The sequence below is a fragment of the Chaetodon trifascialis genome, chromosome 11 (assembly GCF_039877785.1).
Source record: "Chaetodon trifascialis isolate fChaTrf1 chromosome 11, fChaTrf1.hap1, whole genome shotgun sequence".
In the NCBI taxonomy this organism is placed as follows: Eukaryota; Metazoa; Chordata; class Actinopteri; order Chaetodontiformes; family Chaetodontidae; genus Chaetodon; species Chaetodon trifascialis.
The window spans coordinates 23,399,245-23,405,244 of NC_092066.1; positions in this window are offsets into that span (position 1 = coordinate 23,399,245).

Consider the following 6,000-nt stretch of genomic DNA (forward strand, 5'->3'; position numbering starts at 1 on the left):
ACTGTGTGGTGATGGAAGCTCTTTATATCAACAGAGGGGGGTCCTCTTCCACATAGTCCGCCATGTTGCACTGCCATGTTTCTACAGTAGCCCAGCATGGACAAACCAGTGGTTCTATGGTTCATTACAAATGGCATTTCTAACAAAGTTTCACAAGTTTGGCAGCAACCATAGTTTCTCCTCCACGCTGCCACTGAATCCTACACACTGGCTCTTTAAGGATGCTATCAAGGCCTTTGAGGCATCCAGAATGCCAACCAGTCACCTGACCGTTGTGTATTTGTAGTGTCTCAGAAGTCATCAGCAACTCTCTTCCACTTCCACTGACAGTTTGATTCAAACGCAAACTCACCTCTTGCATGAGTCCACAATGGTCTTGCATCCCAAACTTAAAAGCTTCAAGGGCCTTGCAGAAGGGTGAAGTGATGATCATTCCCAGCGCAACACAACGTCTTTTTGGCACTACATTATGCCTCAGAGATGGTCTGTTTTAAGATTAAGATTTTTACTTTTATTGATCACTGCGTACACATGCTATAGGGAGAGACTGCACACACGCCATGCTTCATGAAATTATTTTCTCCACATTTGACCCATCTTGGTCCGTCATTCCTCCACAGCAGACCAGGAGCGCCGGCTGCCAGCCGACGCCAGCGCCTGGGGACCCATCCTTCCTCGTCACCATTGGCCAGGTGGTGATCTTCTTGCATGTTTTTAGTGGGGGTTATTTAAGGAGGAAACCCCGGGTGAACACGGGGAGAACATGCAAACTCCACACAGAAAGGCCCCTTTTTTGGGTCTTTCAAACTACTCCCCTTAATGTGGTTTTAACCTTTCTCTCCAGTTCTATTTTCCTTTGGTTTACCTCTTAAAATAGCGCCAATCTTACACTTTGTTGTCACTGTTTTCAGGAACTGAGGGAGAAAACCTCCTGCAATATATCCCAGACCTGTGCCCACCACCAGAGAACAGACCATTCACCATTAACAGGTGATGATTTAACCAATGTGGAGGACTCCAACAAAGAATTTTAAAGGGTTTATTTCTACATGCCTCACTGTAACGTTTTCTTGTATGGTTCAATTTCAATTTGCATTAGAAATGTGAGTGGTTGCTTAAATTGTTTTATTTAGATGCAGTGACGCCATTTCTGAAGAGCAGCCATTGATTCTGTCACATTGTAGTACACTGTGAAAAGAATTTGACTTGACACTTGCATCAAGTTAATTTTCATACTGTGATGACATTCATGCAATGGAGCCAGCAAATGGCAACGTGAAAGAGAAATGTTTAAAAAAAATCAGAAACGCTACCACTGCAGCACTGCATCAATATGGTATGCTGTGTGACGTGTAATAAATGGGCTACAGTGTGAAGGAAAACACTGAAACAAGCACTGCAAATTGAGTGTGTGTTACAGGTATGTTATGATCAAATTGTACAGGAACATTTGGGGATACTGCTGAAATTTGGGCTTTCAACCTTCTTTATTTTGTATCTTCTTGAGAAAATAATAGTTTAAATTGAAATGCATGTATATTTAGTACCAGTACAATGGTATGATGCTGTTAAAGCACAGAAAAAAGAGGTGGATTTGGATGGATGGCTTCTCTGACACCAGAGATTGGGGGCTGTAATTCAAACAAGCAGCCTATTGTCCTGCTTTGTCCTCCAATTTGATCCAGTTTTTGCCTTTTCTGTCCTGATTCCCCCTGAACTGAGAAATTCCAGTAACAGACTGCTGAGATGAGCAGCCAAACCAGTGGAAACAGCTGACTGCTTTCCTGGAAACATCCAGCTGCTGCATTACCACAGTTGTTATTATGACGACCTTCAGCTCTCTGAGGTGACACATGACAATTCCAGTAGTATTACGTCATAATTCATTTCAAAATAAAACGTCACACTGTTGCAATGTCTGTCACAAATGAATATGTCATATATTGTACATGTTATTATTTCTATGTGTGTATCCAGAACAGACTGATTTGATTAATTTCTCATTTATTTCTGAGGGCGATCTCATTTCGTCCCATTCAGTTCACCTCCTTATCTAAATCAATACAGATATGAATCAGCCCTGTGTGGTCTGCAGGGGAAAAATCCATTTGTATAGCAGGAGATACGAGATCCTCACTGGGCCTGTGTGTGTGTGTGTGTGTGTGTGTGTGTGTGTGTGTGTGTGTGTGTGTGTGTGTGTGTGTGTGTGTGTGTGTGTGTGTGTGTGTGTGTGTGTGTGTGTGTGTGTGAAATATGACCCAGGGTGTCTGGGGTCCATCCATTTCCAGCAGTGGCTGCTGATGGCGCTGTGTCAACCTATCATATCGCTTAATGACTCTGAAGTCATCACTTACCTCATCCTGACATCAGGTATCGATTGGCTGACTGAGAAAGGGATGATGGATGCATGAGTGGCCAGACGGATAGATGGATGGACAGATGGACAGATGGATGTACAGCTAAAGATGGCGCTAATCTCATTAATATAGTGTTCTTTACATATGACTCCATCATGCAGGTAATAAAAAGGCAAATCATTAAATATAACTAACTGTTTTATGTTCCAGTCCATCATGACTGCATCATGCTCTCAGCACAGGTGTACTCTGCAGGCAGATTCAGGATGACACTCTTCATTGGATGAGTACATGCGTGTATAAAAGACCACTCGTATAACAGTGCCAGACTCCTGATGGACAATCTTTAAAAAGAATCAAAAACAATGTACCAGAACCGGAGATATCGTCCTCTTAGAGCACTACTCGACCGCCAAAACTTTGGTCGGACATTTGTATTGTTATGCCAGTAGACTGATCTAGCCAATTTATGAAGCTGTTCTCCCCAAGACTTGTAAACACACTTTGATGTGTAAAATCGGTGGCGCTGGATAAGACCCTTTGCTGCCAATTTGTCCTAGTGGCCAACTGCAGTACTACAGCAAAAATGACTCCCATTAATCAGATTTTCTCAGCTCTAATAATCCATCCTAGGACTGGTCAGGGGAGTCAGCTGTTGAGCAGGTAGAGAGGGTCATCTATTGATAGCAGGGCTGGCAGTTCTCTTCCTTCTGTTTACATGTTTTAGTGTCCTTGGGAAAGACACTGGACCCAGATTGCTCCCAATGTTTAGGAGACAGAGTGTGTGAGTGTGAAAGGGTGAATGAGAGGCACAATGTAAAGCGCTTTGAATCAGAGAAATAGCCTGTTTTCACTCCACGGACGTTGTCTGTCTAAACTCATGTCCTCAGCCATCGCTCTGGGTTCCAAAATGTGTCCTACTCTGGGAGTGCTACCTTACAACGCTGCAGTGAGTATTGACATGGAGTTGCCAGTGCAGAATGTGACTGAATGACTGGTCAAACACTGCAGCCGATGCACAGCTTCAGTCACACAAGCGCTGGTTATTACCAGCATCACTACATTAGGTGAGGGGTGCGCATTTGTTTTAATGTTAGCGATGTTATAGAGGCCTCTCTTTGTTCACCCGCGTGGTGAGGTCCCAACATTGATGTAAACTTTAAGTTAAACATAAAGTTATGTACTCAAAGGACAAAGTGAGTGAAAGAGAGACTTTGAGCTTCTGCATTTGTATTCCTCAAACACATTCTTGCCTCACACGGCTGCCTGTAAGCATCACCCCCAGGTGGAGATGCAGGAGTGAAATCTGACTGCTGTGTCCATGTGTATTCTCCACAAACAGCCAGCGACCTGAGTGTGCAGACGCTGGCAGCAGAGGTGCTTTTTGTTTTACTCCATTTTTTTTCCTGTCAGTGTGGAGTCATACACTCTTCAGATTTTCAGTCGCGCCACCAAAGGTGAATTTCATGTCCCTCACACTGACTTTATATGTAATCATGCTGCCAGTAAAATCTGATTTGTAGTCAGTCTGAATACACCGGTAGACTGCAGTTCTTTACAAGGTGAGGACAAGTTCAGGTGTCGTCTTCACACGTGAAGGTTAACTGGATCCTCTGTTACAGTCAAAGCTTTTGCTAGAGACTGAAGAACAGGATCATGGGTAGAAGCAGGTTTCTCTGCAGAGTAGCTGGTCTCTGTGCATGACAGAGTGAAGGGCTTTGGACACCTAGAAAACACACTTTGCGACTGCCAGGAGTTTGTTTTTACGTGTCTTTGTTAATAAAAACACTGCTCGTCCCTCAGCTGCTCCATTTGGTGTTCACACATATCCGACTGAGCACAAACCCAGGACACACTGCAGGGAGCTCCTGGTTAATCTGTGAGATCTGGTTATCCCTTTGGAGAGGAAGGACATCTGTGTGAGTGTGTTGTGCTCTCGTCTCACTCCTCTCATCAACCCCACCAACTTAAACTACAGCAGCCTGTGACACAAGATGCAACCTCAACTTTAATCTTCTTAATCTGAACTGCTGCATGAGCACCAGAACCACAGATGTCTAAAATCACAAGGAAGGACTTGAATTGTGTTTCTAAACTCTCTCTTTACGGCAGAAACATAGATCGTCCTGTCAGCGAGAGGGGGAGAGGAGGAAGAGGAGGAAGTGAGGTTGAATGAATGGCATGATGCTCTGAGGAGCCACTCTGTGTGTGTGTGTGTGTGTGTGTGTGTGTGTGTGTGTGTGTGTGTGTGTGTGTGTGTGTGTGTGTGTGTGTGTGTGTGTGTGTGTGTGACTGTGCAGACTGTAGTGGTGTCAGGACTTCAGGTCTTTCATGTTTCCTGTGAGTGAATACAGCATCAAAACACTGATGTCTGCAAGTCCTGGACATGTTGTGCTCATTGACCCTCCTCTGTGTGTGTGTGTGTGTGTGTGTGTGTGTGTGTGTGTGTGTGTGTGTGTGTGTGTGTGTGTGTGCGCGTGTGTGCGTGTGTGTGTGTGCTGCTCCTTCTGTTCTCCTTTTCACCCCGCTGACTAATGATCAACACCCCCTCCTCCTCTCCCTCCCCCTCTCCCCTCCCCCTCACCACCAAGGACAGCGTGTGTGAGGAAAATGGAGGTATGGAGGGGGAGGGGAGGAGCAGATCAACCACAGATCTGTCGATCATCTGCATCACTGAACACACGCACAAGGGAGGGGCTCTGAGGTCATCAGGGCGGCTACATGCTATTGGTCAGCTGGGAGGTCATAGATCTTTATGAGCAAAAATCTTTCTTTCTTTCTTTCTTTCTTTCTTTCTTTCTTTCTTTCTTTCTTTCTTTCGTTCTTTCTTTCTTTCTTTCTTTCTTTCTTTCCTAGTGCTTAAGTCAATCCCAGCATGCATTGGGTCAATAGGGAGGCCACCATTAGGATTAACTCAGATAGACACATATCTCTGGAGTAATTAGATACAATAGATGGACATTTGATGAGCTTGCAGCATTAGAAAATGACATTTAAATAAAGTCAACAGCGACTCGTCTGTTCAGAAACGACGTCTATGTTGTGCTGGATAATTCAGAGCTCACGGTCAGGTTTCACTGGAACTGCTTTCTGTCAAAGAAATACTCTTTACGAGCAGTTGTCAGCAAGGAACAGGGAAACATTCTGGAAAGACAAGTTACTAAATTACAGTCTCCTCCATTGTATGAGGGTTGAGGCACAGTGAGCTGGTGATATTCTATATTTTTCCTCTTGTCAACAAGTTAGTAAAGGGGGAAAGAGCCAGCCTGGCTCTGTTCAATGTACAGTAACTGAATCCACCGTCCAACACCTCCAGCAGTCAGTGTTAGCTCCTGAGCAGGTTCAGGGTCAGTGCACCTGACTGGGCCTCACATGCAGCCTGCAGCTTTGTGATCTGGATCAGTAAATGGTGGTTCGTGTTTATGCGTAATGACACACGAGTTGTAGTCTCTTTACACTACATGAGAAACTATTTCTCGTGGTGGAGTGCAGAGGATGAGTTGAGGAGTGTTACAGCCTAAAGACAGAAGCTGCCCCGTCGTCTGCTGGCTCTGCTGTGGACCGGACGCTGACTGGTTTGGGTGTTGTTGTTTAGTGTCCTTTGGGCCCTGTGCAGGGGCCTCACCTCACCGTCATCACTGAT